Source organism: Corylus avellana, chromosome ca7 (assembly GCF_901000735.1).
Source record: "Corylus avellana chromosome ca7, CavTom2PMs-1.0".
Taxonomy (NCBI): Eukaryota; Viridiplantae; Streptophyta; class Magnoliopsida; order Fagales; family Betulaceae; genus Corylus; species Corylus avellana.
The window spans coordinates 11231149-11247260 of NC_081547.1; positions in this window are offsets into that span (position 1 = coordinate 11231149).

Consider the following 16112-nt stretch of genomic DNA (forward strand, 5'->3'; position numbering starts at 1 on the left):
CTCTATTGTATATTGATTTATTGTGAAGAGAGAGAGTAAACTTGGTTGTTTGTGTTTGAACAAAAGTGGTCCCCAAAGTGTATAATGTTGTCGTGTGAACAAAAGTGGTCCCCAAAGTGCATAATCTTGTCCTGTGAACAAAAGTGGTCCCCAAAGTGTATAATGTTGTTGGATATAGAATTTTAACTGACTTACCATGAAAGTAGGGTTTTCGGTAAATTGGGGTTTTTGTAAGATGATAAATGAGTTATTAATTTCGTAATAATTTTTTAGTTTTGTTCATCTTTTTTCGCAATAAACCATTAGAGTTTGGCATGGGGTTTGGTGGTTATGGATGAAGGTTGTCTCTTTCCTTTTTCTTTTTATTAATCAAGTGAGATATTTGGATTTGAAAGTAAAAGGAAATAATAACATGTTTGAAAAAAAATTAAAAAATGGTTTGGTTTGATTACAATGACCCTATGCAAATAATCCCTCATCAATTTCTCTTTCTTCGCACTTCACTCTTAGGGCTTTTTATTTCTCTTATTTTCTCTACAAGTGGTATTAACATATGTCTGGCTTAAAAAATTATAGAGGCCTTCTTAGTTCTTAAATGCTTTTCTTATGTTCATCCTAATTTCAAGTATGGTATGGTATATATTTAACTTATGCTCTAGAATATGAGTAATTAATATTATACCTTTATCTTACTGTGCCGACATGGCAGGGCCTAGTAGTCATTATATATGTATATGTATGAAAATAGAAATACTACTTGGAAATTATGTAGTTTGAGGTAATTAAGAGTTTTGAGACCATCTATTAGAAGAACCATTTAAAAGGAAATAATAACATGTTTGAAAAAAACTTAAAAAATGGTTTCGTTTGTTCAGGTTTAGTTGGAGCTTAGTGTGTTGGTTGATCAAACTGGGGGACGATTAGCATCAACTTAGCATAAATCGGTTTCTAGTGACTGTTTTATTTTTGTAGCTTATAGTCTATTGAATAAGACATTTTGTTAATGTTGCCTACATGTATCATGCTGACCACTTCAATTCTCTATGTACTTCTTCTTCTTTTTTCTTTTTTGTTCCCGGCCAAATTTTAAAGACAAACTTCACTTAAGCTATAGGTCGATTTCTCAATAATCTTTTCCTTCTAATTTGACCTTCTTTTTTATTTTAAAAAAATATATATATGAAAATTGGGTAATGTTGTCATATATTTAATCCCACCCATGCATGTTTGCAAGTGAGATAATTGTTTGCAATGGAGATAGTTGGGTAATTTTGTTCATCTGTTCATCTGTTTCCCAGTAAAAGAATTCTCCCTCCTTCCTATATTGTTTGATCCTGTTTAGAATTCTCCCTCCTTCTTATATTATTTAATGCACTATTATTATTATTATTATAATAATTATTATTATTATTATTATTATTTTTAAAAAAAGGGATGCACATCTTTTCTTACGTTTAGATCTAGTCTTCATGTTCATATTTCTACCTAATCGAATCATGCCATGCAAGATGCATCAATTTGCATCCTCTGCAGCATTCGGTATAAACTATACAAATAGATACAAAAATTGCAGATATTAAAATCTCAATCATTATTTTAAAATTAAATGATAGACATTTTGGATTGAACAATATTTAGTATTTCATTAATAAATAGTGATAAATAATAAGGTAAAATCTATACCATTTAGGTCTTTTAAGCTAGAGGTTTCAATAAGTGCGATTTAGGGGTATTGGTTAAAATCATTTACTCTAACAGTCTTTCCTCCTTTTTTTTTTCTCCTTTTCTTTCTAATGTAATTGACTAGCTTGACTATTCTATTATGCATGTCTATATTTTTACAGATTTGGCTTTAATGAGTAATCAGCTACATAATCAAATCAGATTCCATGCAATGTTGAAAATCATTTACTCTAATAGTCAATGTAGTATTATAACTCATATTATTGATGTGACACTCCAACTTATGTCATGTGCACACAAGACACCACGCTACACATTCCTCTCAAATATTAAGAAACCTAAACCCTAAATCCTAACCCTAACAAATATTTGAATTATCACCTGGTTGTCTTGCTTCCAAAATATTTGCATGTATTTTTAGGGTTTGAGCTTAGATTTGCATAACTTCATTCTTAAGCAATAATTATATTTGTAAACTTATTTAAAGCCGCTTCTCATACATTTTATTCATTATTTTTGTATGATGTCTTTGAATCTAGTGTTCGAGGTTAGGTATGGCGGTAGATTCGACAGAAGTTGTGGTTGCAATTACGTGGGGGGAGAAGTTGTTGTTCATGGTGAAGGGTATGATCCTGACAACTTATCTTTTTTTGAGCTTGAAGATATTTGTAAAAACTACGGGTATAAGCCAGGGGATCTAATATACTTCAGAGAACCTGATAAGACGTTAATGGGGGGTTTGCATTTAATCAGCTCTGATGCCGACGTATTGTTCATGGTTGGCTGCCATAAAGGGCAATGTATTGTGCATTTGTATGTCGTGTGTTTTGGGGAGGGTCATGGTGATGTTGAGGATTACGAAGGAGAAGATGACGATGAAGAGGAGGGAAGGGTTGATTACAATGACCTTTGGTGGAAAGGCAAACTCAGTGATGATGAGGATTTATTTGATGTAGATGTTGACGAAGGCTATACTAGAGCTGGAGCAACCGGAGTAGGAACTAGTGAGGCTGGAACCGTTGGTGATGGTGATGGTGGTTATGACAATGAGGGTGAGGAGGAAGAAACAGGTGATGAAGAAGATGGGAACCATGGTGAGGCCCGCAAAATTGATGCTTCTATTAGGTCCGAAAGTGGGAGTAAGAAAAATAAAAAATTTGAAGAAGTAGATGATGGTGACACAAACTCTGAAATGGCTAGAAGTGACATATTGGAGTCACCACCCCATAGTGATGAGGAAGCTGAAGGGACATCTACAAAAACGCCCGAATTTCATCGAATGGACCTAGTTAACCCAGAGCTGCATCTCTACATGACTTTCCCAAACATACAAATATTTAGAGAAGCTGTTAAAGAGTACAATCTTTTGAGGGGCAAGGAAATTAGGTTCAAAAAGAATGAAAGAGGAAAGTCTATTGTTGTGTGTAGGGATGATAAGTGTCGGTACCGAGTATATGCAAGGTAGGTTTCTGATGAACAAACATTTCAGATAAGATCTATGCAGCCTAAACATGTGTGTGGTAGGCAATACAAGAACTCCATTGTGAACTCAACTTGGATATCGAACAAGTTGATTGAGAAGTTCCGAATTCAGCCGAATATGCCCTTGAATGTCATACAACATGAAGTGAAGGAAAAGTGGAAAGTGGATGTGAGTCCAAGTATGATGTACAGGGCTAGGGCCAAGGCATGTCAAAAAATATACGGGAAGCTTGAAGACCAATATGGTCACCTGTGGGATTATTGCGAGATATTGAGACAAACGAATAGGGGAAGCTGTATGATGATTAAGGTTGACAGGCCAAACCCAAATGTGCTTCCAAAGTTTGGAAGATTGTATTTTTCTCTTATTGCAATGAAGAAGGGGTTTCTAGATGGTTGTAGGCCTGTCATAGGGGTGGATGGATGCTTCCTGAAAGGGCCATTCAAGGGACAACTGTTAGCTGCAGTTGAAAGGGATGAGAATAATAATATGTACCCAATCGCATTTGCTGTTGTTGAAGCTGAGACCAAAGACTCTTGGACATGGTTTTTGGAAACCCTAGTGTCCGATCTTGGAGTGCATGAGCGGGGCTGCAGACCAACATTTATTTCGGATAAACAAAAGGTAAGTTATGTTACATTTAATTTTTGCTCATAATTTTCAAATCACACTTAAACAAATTTGTTAAATAATTTTATTAATTTGGTAATTTTTTCATACATTATGAATTTGTTGTGCAGGGTCTCGTGCCAGCTTTAGAGTCTGTGCTTCCAACAGCGGATCATCGAATTTGTGTTAGGCATCTGTATGCCAACTTCAGAGACTTGGAGGGCCATAAAGGATTGGCATTGAAAGAGCAGTTGTGGGCTGCAGCAACCGCATACACTGAACATGAGTTTACAACTCATATGGAAGAATTGAAGAAACTTAGTAAGGATGCATACGATTACTTGAACAAGATTGACCTCAGTGGGTGGTCTCGAGGCATGGTTTAATTAATCTCCAAGGTATGAGTTGCTGGTGAACAATATCTGTGAGTGTTTCAACTCATACATCCTCAAGGCTCGTGACAAGCCTATATTTGACAATGTTGGAAATGATAAGAAAAAAGTTGTTGAGGAGATATCAGGCTAAGAGGGAAGGGATTGCGAAGTTGACAGGGAGGTTGTGTCCTAGGATTGTGCAAAAGTTGGAGGCAATTGGGTTGGACGCAATAGACTGCATTGCAACCTATGCTGGTGATGGAATATTTGAGGTTACTGCTCCCAGCAACAAACAGTATGTTGTAGACCTACGTAGAAGGCGATCTGGTTGCAGGCAATGGGAAATCACTGGAATCCCCTGTCCCCATGCATTTGCTGCTGTACTCTATGATTGTGGGAATCTGAAGGACTATGTTGATGAATGCTACACAATCGAGACGTACAAGGCATATGCACCAATAATTTACCCAATGCCTAGTGAGGAACAATGGATAAAGATCAGACATGATCAGTTGGAACCACCTACAATTAGAGTGGCCCCCGGGAGACCAAAGAGGTTAAGAAAGAGGGCTCCTAATGAGATTAGGGACCCCAAAAATCTAAACCGAATTAGGAAATTTGGAGCAAGGATGAGATGTGCGAAGTGTACTGGTTTGGGTTATAATAAGAGGAGCTGTCCACTTAATCAATCTTCAGGAAGTCAGCTTAATACCCCCTACAGCAAGTGTAAGTGTTATTGAACCCTATTAAATATTCCTTAATATATAACCTGTTTTTAATTGGCTTGTTTTAGACTTTGTATGACATGCTAATATTTATTTCCAATTTTTTATGCAGTCATAAAGTGTTGGGTCCAATACTCGAACAATTAGTAAAAGCAAGGCACGTGTTGTGGGCAAGGTAGACATTTTTAGGCGCTTGTACTGCCATTTTTTTAGGGTTTGTAGGCAAATGTAGTCACTTGACAATTGTTACATTTGATGTTAGCAGAAAGCTAAGGCGGTGAAAAGTAGTGGCAGTGGTGGTCCCAGCCAGTCATCGAATGCAGTGAAGGTACTTACAAATGCTGTTGTTTTAGTAGAAGGTTTTCTCATACTCAACGCATTTGCTAGTTTTTATTAGTTCATAATTTGTTCTTACTTTGTATGGTCTTGTTTAGAATAAAGAGGACTTAAACAAGAACAATACAGCATTTGGGTCAACCACTGGCCCACAAGCATCCACCATACTCAAGGTACTTAACTATATGATAGTCGTCTTTACTTTGTACATTTATTCACCTAAACCCTAATATGACATATAACATCTTTGCTACCATCTAGTACTTATTTATTTTGTATTATATATATATATTTTCATTTGTTGTTTTTGCAAAAGGGCAAGGGGAAAGTTCAGCCTACACATGCTCCACGTGCATTTGTAATCCCCAAACTTGTTGATGAAAGAGAGCATACACCTCCCCCTGGATTTGGAGTTGAAAGAGGAGCAACACCTCCACCTGTTGAAGACCAGTATACCGATCTCACCCCCTTTGAACCTGGGGTAGGAATTACCTTACCTGCAGCATGGGGCAGGGTGGAAGGTACAGAAGATGCCCTTCAAATTCCTGTAATGGTCACAACAGGTCCTGCATCAAGGACTCGTACATCTGATAGGATTAGAGGTATTTTCCGTAGTACACCTACAAGGGCTCCTGTACATATTGACCTCACTGAAGAGGTCCCCGCTACAACTCAACCTTCACGTACAAGGCCTAGAACTAGAGGTGGTGGAACTGGACAAAAAACTATGGGTGGTGGACCTAGAAGGGCTAAAATGGGGAGGGGATTTGCAGTTTGAGGTGGTGGAGGCAGAGGTGGTGTAGGCATTGATGTTGCAGGCAGAGGTGGTGCAGGCAGAGGTGGTGTAGGCATAAGTGCTGCAAGCAGAAGTGGTCCAGCTACACCTACTACTGCTGCACCTCCTCATGCTGCTGGTACTGTAGCAAAGTCTGATACTATCACAAAGTTGAAAGGAAAACGCATTGCAACAACAGTTGAAAAGGGTATTGAAATTATGGAAGCCAAGAGAAAACGGCTCAATCCACAATGGAAGCCGTAAAGTCATGGACAATTAGCCTTATGTGTTTTATGTGGTTTTGATATTTTTCATTTGTTGGTTCAATTGTTAGTGTCTCTTGAAGTTGATAATGTGTATGGATAACAATATATGTGATTTTCATTTGTAATGTGTATGGATAACAATATATGTGGTTGGTTGTTGGATATATTTATGGATAACGGTATATGTGGTAGGAAGTTGGTAATGTGAGCATATAAGTTTTTACCTTGTTTTGAAGTAGGTCGGAAATATGAGCATATTTTATTATGAAAATTGTGAATGTGTTGCTTGGTTACTTGCTGCAGATTTTTGTTGTTTAATATATGGAGGTACATAGTTTTTACCTGCTTGTAAGTAGGTTGGAAATGTGGACATTTTTTATGGAAATTGTGAATGTATTGCAGGCTTAGTTACTTGTTGGAGATTGATCTTGGTTTAAGATGTGAAAGTACATAGTTTTGAAAATGTTGGAAATAGATGAAAAAATAAATGTTGACATTTTTTTGGGAAATTGTTATGTATTGTATGCATGTAATTACTTGCTACAGATTTTATTTTATGTTTACACTGTTTTCCTTTTCCGTTTGCATAATTTATAGTGTTATTGGGACTTATTTTAAGTCATTTTAGCTATAGATTTGGGTATTTGAAATGATTATTTATAGGGTTATGCACAAGGTTGGGGTTGGGGTTGGTATGGTGTGGTTTGATTGGTTGATGGTCTATCTCATGCTAACTCATAACAATATTCGCTTTGCATTTGGTGGTTTGAAATGATTCTATTATTGAATTTTCATAATATATGCCTGCAAAATCTGTGTGTGTGATTGTGTGATTATGTGGGCCCATGAACTAGAATATCTTAAAAGACTACAAAATTACTGCTTGCTTACCAAATTGTGCACTCATAAACTAAGATAAATTATCGAAGGCTTTTTTTAGTTGTTGTTTTTGTACCTATGTAACAAATCTAAGATGTGGTGAAGTTGATTTGTATCTCATGTCTTTCATAATGGGTATAGATTTTCATAATTCTCAACTCGGTTGTGGAATTAAAGGTTTTCCTTTTCGATAATTTGCAAGTCGGTAGTGGAATTGTCAAGCACGTGCATTATAATTCTCTAGTCAATCGTCATTATAACAACCATTTAAATTAATTATAAAGGCCGAGGAGAATTTTTTTAATAAGGTGCACCACTTGCAATGATAAATCTTATTTTAAAAAGGTAAAAAATCAAACTCAAAATACCCAAGTGACTTTATGGTCAAATGCATGGCATACACGCAATTCATATTTACGTAAAACAGGAAATTATAGTCATATAGCAACTAATAAATTCAATAAAAATTACATTATATTTCAAATAAGCTTCCAAAATTACATGGCTCTAAAACGTACGGCATTGTGCTCCCACAATTAGTTATGTTACAAAATACCACATTGTGCTCCCAAAATGACACAAACATAAAAAAACACAATGTCATATGAAAATTACATAGACCTCAGTTCAACTTCAAACGGCCAAGCTTGTATTCATACAGACCACTTGAAGTGTATCCAAACAACAAAACGAAAATGACACTTAAACAAATTACCCAGGAACACGCAAGAATTGTTTGGTAATTCTTCTTAACTGCATGGAGTTTGATCTCCCCAATCTCTACTTCCTTCTGATACCGGGCAATTTCTTTATCCATTTCTACCTTCAAAGACATATTTTCTCTCTCCATTTCTACCTTCACCTTACTGACCTCAACTTGAACCATGTCTTCACACCGCTTTGCTTCTGACAACAATTTTTGGTGCTTTCGCCAGAACCAAGTTCCAATCCTTTTACATTTCGCACACAGCTCAGGATCAATCCATTCAAAGTAACCACAATCTCGGTTGATCTATAAAATAGTAAACAAATATCAATCACCAATCTAAACACATATAATATTACTTTATAATGACAAAAGCAGATAATGACATTCACCTTTAATTAGGGTTTTCACTCATAATTAAACTAGTGAGTACATAATAGTTAGAACGAAATGGTGAAGTTTTTTTCACAACCCATTTTTTATAGTTACATATAAAATAGCTAAATGGTGAAGTTTTTTTCACAACCCATTGCTTATAGTTACATATAAAATAGCTAAATGGTGAAGTTTTTTTCACAATCAATTTTTTTTTTTGTTTTCCGCTACACTATCGAATATGATGAAATTTGATAGTGTAGTTGAAAAACCATTGCACATAAAATTCGATAGCTAAATGGTTTTCAACCATTACACAAGCATCACGCCTAAACATGGAAGCCCTAATTTTTCGTAAAAAATGCCTGCATTTCATTCAAAAAAAAAAAAAAAAAAACTTGTCCAAAGATTAATATTGAAACAAGTCAATTGGTTGATTCCAATGAGTAGCTACAGATTCTATAATTAATTATGAAAAACATAACTTTCTAATATACATTATAATAGGCACAATATGCATCTGTAGTTCTACAGTTTCTATTTGACGCAAACATTTGGAAGCCCTGCAGATTATGACCTGCTCTAACAACCGAAGCATTCTTAAAATGGCAACAAGTATGAGCCAAAAGCAAATAGCAAGCAACTTCTCCCAACACACAAAATCTCATAGCAAAATACTAATTGCAGTTAAATCTAATGGCACTTAAATGCTCAAATCTGGACCATAGATGGTAAGAACAGATGCTACCTGGTCAATAATCTAAACATAAAATTCAATCAAAGCTCAACTGAGCTAAGCTAGCAATAGCTGAGCACTTATAAGATTCCTAGGCATGATGCTTGTGTTGAAACACAAGCATCACGTCTAAACCATTACACATAAAATTTTAAAATGCATAAATCTTCTGGATGCTCTTATGTATTGACACTAAAAGCCATGCGTGAGAAGTATGGCATGTTCAAACCCTAAACCCTAAACAAATTATAACAAATAGCCAAACAAATAACTCAACAAAGAACCCACAACCATAACCATAAACCCTAATTATCAGTACTCAACTTAAACACACATAACCAACAATGAAAATTAAAACAATAAACAACAAATTCAAACAACAAATTATCAATACTTATCCTAAATCCTAAAGAACCCACTACGAAAATTACAACCATAAACAAGAAATTACGTGTTTGAAGAACTTGCCCAAATTTTTGCAACACTCATCATAAACATAAAACATGCCTTGTAATTTTCGTAACCCACAAACCTTCTCCCGAAATTGTGCTCTGTTTGAGCTGTTTTCACAACCATCGGCCGCTCACAATAGCAAAGCCTCTGCGGTGAAGATGAAGCTCTAGAACTTGAGGTATACTCCATCGTTTCTCTCTCTCTCTTTGCAATAAATCAATATACAATAGAAAACAAAAATTTGTTAACAATAAATCAACATCATAGAGTTAGGGATTACCAAATTAAAAACCCCCTCAAGAAAACCCCAATTTACGAAAAACCCTAGAAAGCTACTACATAGTTTGGTGCAAATTTACGAATCAAAAAGGGCAAAAACTCACCACGTCGTACACAAATGCGCAAAAGATAGAACTTTGGGTTGATCTCGAGTGGGTGTCGGGTAGATTGTCGAGTGGCTGTCGCGGAGGTGGGTTCCCTCTGTCGCGTCCTTTTGCTCGTGAGTCAGCAAGGTATTCACCTCGTGTGTGACGGAATGCCTGAGACTTTTTACGTTTGTTTATTTGTTGTAAGTCTGGGTTGGGTTGGGTTGGGGGTTGGGTCAGCAGGGTTGGGGCGTGGGTGGGTGAGCTGGGTTAAGGCATGGGTAAGCCGGGTTAGTGAGTGAGTTAGGGTCGAAATGTAGTTGGGGGTATTTTGGGCACTAAATCGCATAAAGTGACCACGTGCGTCGCACGTGGTCACTGTTCCGTCAGTCAAAGCGGGTTTGATTGACAGAGTGCCTGAATTGCAAAAAATTGAAACTTTAGGGGTGTGGATTACAAAAATTGAAACTTTGGAGGCGGAATTACAAATCGCTGACAACTTTGGAAGGGTAAACTGTAATTTTCCCATAAACAAAATCTTTTTCTTTTATGAGCACCTAAAAAAAAAAATATTTCACTTAACATTTAATGCAATCAAATAAATCATCTTAGGTTTAATGTTTAATTATCTCTTTAGTTTTTTCAAAAGAGTTTCTATTCTTTTTTTTTTGTTTTTTTTTTTGGGCATAACAATCAAATTAACACACTATAATCTTCCATTAGCCCACTAAAAATCCAAACAATTTATTATCTTAATTCAAAAGTTGCAATTTTTATAAAGAGCAAACATTCAAACACAGTACAAATTGAAAAAATAAAAAACCTACAATACTCAATTACAATTGTTTGGAGATGATTGTGTTATTCTTATTAAGGGTCAGTTCGGGATTGCGATTTTAATAAATGTGATTTTAAAAATTGCGTTTTTAAAATTAATATAAAATTAGAAAGAATCTCTAATATTGTTGGTGTAATACCTATTAGATTTTAATACAAATAAAACTTATAATTAAGAACATTCGAAAAAGTACTTTGGTTGTAGAAAAAAGTATGTGCGAGATTCTTTGCATGTTATAATTTAATTTCGAAATTTAAACACATCTCTATTGAACTTTTCATTATAGGTTGTAAAAAAAATAAATAAATAAATACATCTCTATTGCTAAGGTGCACATTTGGGGAGATAAATGGATTCCTAGCATTAGTACTTACATGGTTCAATCTCCTCCAAAGGGGTTAGCGGTGGATGCAATGGTTCGTGAGTTGGTGGATCAAGATCTGCATGGTTGGAATACACCTCTACTTGAAACAATTTTCACACCAGAGGAGTGTAAGGTCATAAAAACATCCCAGTAAGTCTTACCAATCAACCGGACGCACAAATATGAAGGGGTACCTGTAATGAACTTTTTTCGATGAGTAGTGCATACCACCTTGGTAAAGATATGGAAGAATTGCAACAACCGGGGGGGTCATCACAACCAGGGGATAGTGCTGTTTGGAGAGGTATATGGAATTTGCAAATCTCTAATGCGGGAAAAAATTTTATGTGGAGGGCATGCCATAATCTCTTACCAACAAGGGAAAATTTATTGAGAAGAAAGGTGGTAATTGACCCTTTATGCTCTATATGCAATCTGGAAATCGAAACGACCTATCATATCTTATGGGGATACCCATCTGCAAGTGATGTTTGGGGAGCCAGCAGCTGGGGTTTTCAGGAAAGCATCTTTCCCGGTCCTGATTTTATACATGTTGTAGAGGGGATGCATAAAAAGTTTGATGGGGATGAATTTTGTTTGCTTGCGGAAATAGCCCGGAGAATATGGTTTCGTAGAAATACATGGATTCATGAAGGTATTTTTTTTACATCCTGATGCTATTGTGAGTGAAGTGAATACTGCTGTACATGAATTTCAAAGGACCAACAAAGCTGATGGAGGCCTTTGTCCAGTTCGGGTGGATCATTCTAGGAGGTGGGAAAAACCAAGGGAAGGATGGTTTAAGCTTAACCGTGATGCCTCTATTAATAAAGAGGACGACATTATGGGATTTGGCATGATCCTGTGTGATGCGGAGGGCAGGGTTTTCGAGGCAAGGTGTCTATCAAGGAGGGGTTTTTTGGAGCTAGCAACAGCCGAAACTATGGCCCTCTTCTTTGGTGTCAACCTATGCCATGAAAGAGGGATCCAACAACTCATTTTTGAGGGGGATGCTAAGCAAGTTATAGATGCGGTGCAAGCTCAGGGGAGAAATTCTAGCATGTTTGGTCAATTAGTGGAAGATGTTTTAATTGTTTTGAATTCTCTTCCTAGTTGGCAGATTTGTCATATAAATCGAGAGGCAAATATGGCGGCCCATGGATTAGCTAAAGTAGCTAGTAAGCAAGTTATAGATACAACTTGGTTGGGGGAAATTCCATCATGTATCAACGATATTGTTTTGGCAGAGCAATTGCTCTGTCAGTGATTCAAGAATAATACATCTTCAAGTATTCTTTTCACAAAAAAAATAAAAAATCATATATATTATATTTAATTTAGCTATGCATAGATTTGGTGCAATAAATTATTAAGGACACTTTTCGCAATTCTAGATTCTTGATTTATATAGACCGAATAAATTTTACTTAAAGAACCGGTTCACTACTTAAATGGCCAAACACATTTTAAGAAAATAATGGGTTTGGCCATTTAAGTAGTGAATCGGTTCTTTAAGTAAAATTTATTCGGTCTATATAAAATAATGGGTTTGGCCCTTGGGGGTGGCCGATCCACCCCCAAGGGCCAAACCAAAATAAATAAATTAATAAATTAAAAAAAAAATTGGTTATTTATTTTTTTTTATTTTTTTGATTTTAATTTTAAAATCAACACATTTTAAATAATAAAAAATACAAACAAGGCCATATGTCCTTTGCCACCTAGGATTTTGATGGGCAAAATGTAGGGGTTTTATTGCATTCTAGCATTCCTATAATAGCCATAACCCGCTCAGAAGTGCCTTAATATTACGACAGGTGGTGTGAAACTTTTTTTTTTTTTTTTTTAAGACAAAACCGGTTTTTTAAGGCATACTTTTCGAACCAATTTTTTAAGTGTGAACCGGTTTTTACTTAAAAAATCAATCATTAAATTTGTTAATTAAGGGCATTTAATTATATTTCAAGAGTTTTTCATCTATAAATTATTCAATAAATTAAGTATTATTAATGTCCAAATCCAATAAAGAAACAAATAATACAAATTATATTATATACAATTTTTTTTTTTTTTTTTTTTTTTTTTCAGAATAAGAATATCATAGTCTCTTTTATTAATAAATCAAGAAAGGAGAAGTATAGACTACTCCTCCAATACAAAAACTCGTGACTACATTCCTGACAAAACACATCCATCCAGATTTCTCCAATTTCTCGCTAATGGTTTTAACAGACAGCAAGTAGCGCCACCTTACACCCACCATTGCCCCCATTAATTTATTCGAAATCAAAGCGGGAAACGAATGACTTATTATTTGCAGTAGAAAATTCACCCAAAACATCGCGGGCCTGTTGGATCAATACATTCGGGTGTAGGAAGGAACCCCCATGGATGACCTTATTCCTCCTAAACCATACTCTCCATGCAATCCCAGCAAAGAGGCTGAGTTCCTCTACATCACAAGTCTTGAACAATTCCTCCACCACCTGCCCAAAGGTTGGTCCTCGAGAAGAACTGTTCTGGAATTTTTTTAGGCTTCCACTCCAAACATCCCTTGTTAAGGGGTAGTCCCACAAGATGTTGAAACATGTCTCCTTGCCTAGACCACATATAGGACACAAAGCATCAGTGGTTACCTTTCTTCTACAAAGATTTGCCTTGGTTGGAAGGATTTCATGGCATGCTCTCAGCAGGAAATTCTTCTCCGCATTAGGGATTGGAAGCTTCCACAAGGAACCCCACATTTCATTTTGTTCTACTTTAGAGGAGCTCTCAGCTTGCATCTGTAACTCCCTCTTCTTGGCCGCATGGTATGCACTTTTGACTGTGAAGAAACCATTAGTCATTCCCCTCCATACTAGTACATCACCCCGGTTTGTGCTAATGGGAATTGATAGAATTGCTCTCACCTCAGCTAGGAAAAACAGATTCTCGAGTAAAGCTCTATTCCACCCATATAAGTCTCTATCAATGAGCTCAACAACCTTTGCATCTCTGTTTAGCACCCTAGGGGTAGATTGGCTAGCAAAAGTTGTTAGAAGAGGGATCCATTTATCTCCCCATATCCTTGTCATTTCCCCATTCCCAATCCTCCAAATCAAACCTTCCCTAAGAAGATCATATGAGCCCAAAATACTCCTCCATGCATAAGACGGTTTATTCCCCAATTTTGCTTCTAGAATAGAACTATTGGCATAATACTTCGCCGTCATAATCTGGGAGACTAAGCTATCCGACGTATTCCACAATCGCCAACATTGCATAGCGAGGAGGGCCTTGTTGAAACATATGAAATTCCGGAAACTCATCCCTCTTGATTTTGGAACACCCATTTTACTCCAACTCATCCAAATAAATGCTTGAGGCATCCCACCAAAACTCTTGCATAAGAGAGTTAATCTTAGAACACAAAGCTTTAAGGAACATGAAAACACTCATACAGTATGCCGAAATAACTTGTATCACCGTCTTAAGCAATATCTCCCGTCCTGCCTAAGATAGAAATTTAAATTTCCAATCTTGTATTCACTTCCACACTCTATCAACAATGCCCTTAAACTCTTTTGTGCGAGATTTCCCCACTAAAGCTGGCAGACCTAGGTAAGTATCATATCTTTATGAGCTCGAAATTCCAAACACATCAAGTATTTGTTGTCGAGTCTCCAATGGAGGTGTTGTGACTGAAATAGATGGCTGTCTTAGCTGTGATCAATCTTTATCCTGAAGCAAGTTCGTATTTTTTCAAGAAATTTGATAATCTGTTCTAGTGCCCCAAACCCACTCTGCAAAATAGTAAACTGTCGTCAGCAAAAAATAGATGATTTAGATGAGGGCCCCCTTTCGAAGTAGGTACCCCTTCCAGCTCACCCTCCCCACCAACTCTAGACAGTAAAGAGCTCAACACTTCCGCACAGATCAAAAATAATATGGAGATATGGGGTCGCCTTGCTAAATACCTCGAGTTGGAATAATTCTCCCCATAGGTATTCCGTTCATCAAGACTGCATAGTGCACTGAGGAAACACAAATCATCATAAGTTTTATCCAATAGGGTGCAAAACCCATCTTCCCCATTACCGCCTCTAAGAAACCCCATTCAATCATGTCATATGCCTTGCTCATATCAATTTAAACCGTCATATAGCACTTCTTATCCCTCATCCGGGTTTGCATCGTATGAAGGGTCTCATATGCAACCAAAATATTGTCTAAAATCAAGCACCCTGGAATAAAAGCACTCTGATATGGGGTAAAATCACCTTAAGCCGATTAGCCAACACCTTTGAAATAATTTTATAGAGTATGTTGCATAGGCTAATCGGTCTAAATTCCGTGACGTTTGTAGGGTTTTTAATCTTAGGGATAAGTGCTAGAAAAGTGGAATTCGGCTCATTATCAAGAATAACATTATTAAGAGAAAAAAGAGTAGCTTTGCAAACCTCGAGTCCCATAATGTCCCAATTTTTCTGCAAAAATCCAGCATTGAACCCATCTAGTCCGGGAGCTTTTAAATGGGACATTTGAAATAGAGTAGCCCTAATCTCATCCTCCACAAAAGGCCTCACAAAGGACTCATTCATAGCCTCCATAATCCGCCCCTCCACAGCTCCCAGGCAGCCATCATAATCCATCCACACCTTGCATTGTAGAAAATAAGTAGTCAAACCCCACCCCCTCCCCCCAATCTCCACTTGAGTCTCCCAAAGTCCGCCACCTTCATCATGAATTAGGCTAATTTATTCGCCTTCCGACGTTGGTTTGCACAAGCATGGAAAAACTTCGAATTTCTATCCCCGAATGTGAGCCAATCGATTTTAGCTCATTGTCTCCATTTTAATTCCTTTTGCTCCATTAGGATTTTCAACTCTCTTTGAATTTCTAAAGCTTGCCCCACGTCCAGATCGTTTTCTTTTCCTTGTAAAGCTGCCAATTTCTTGCATTGTTCAACATAATGCCGATTTGGTCTACCCACCTCCTCCCGTTGCCCGTGTATCAGGGCCTTTTTACACCCTTCCATGTTACGAGTCAGCCTAAACCACAAGTTTGCATGGTCCTTTAATATATGTATTAATACTTTACTTAAAAAACCATAATTAAAATCCAAAATATGCGATTTAAAAAAAAAAAAAAAAAAAATCAAAAACC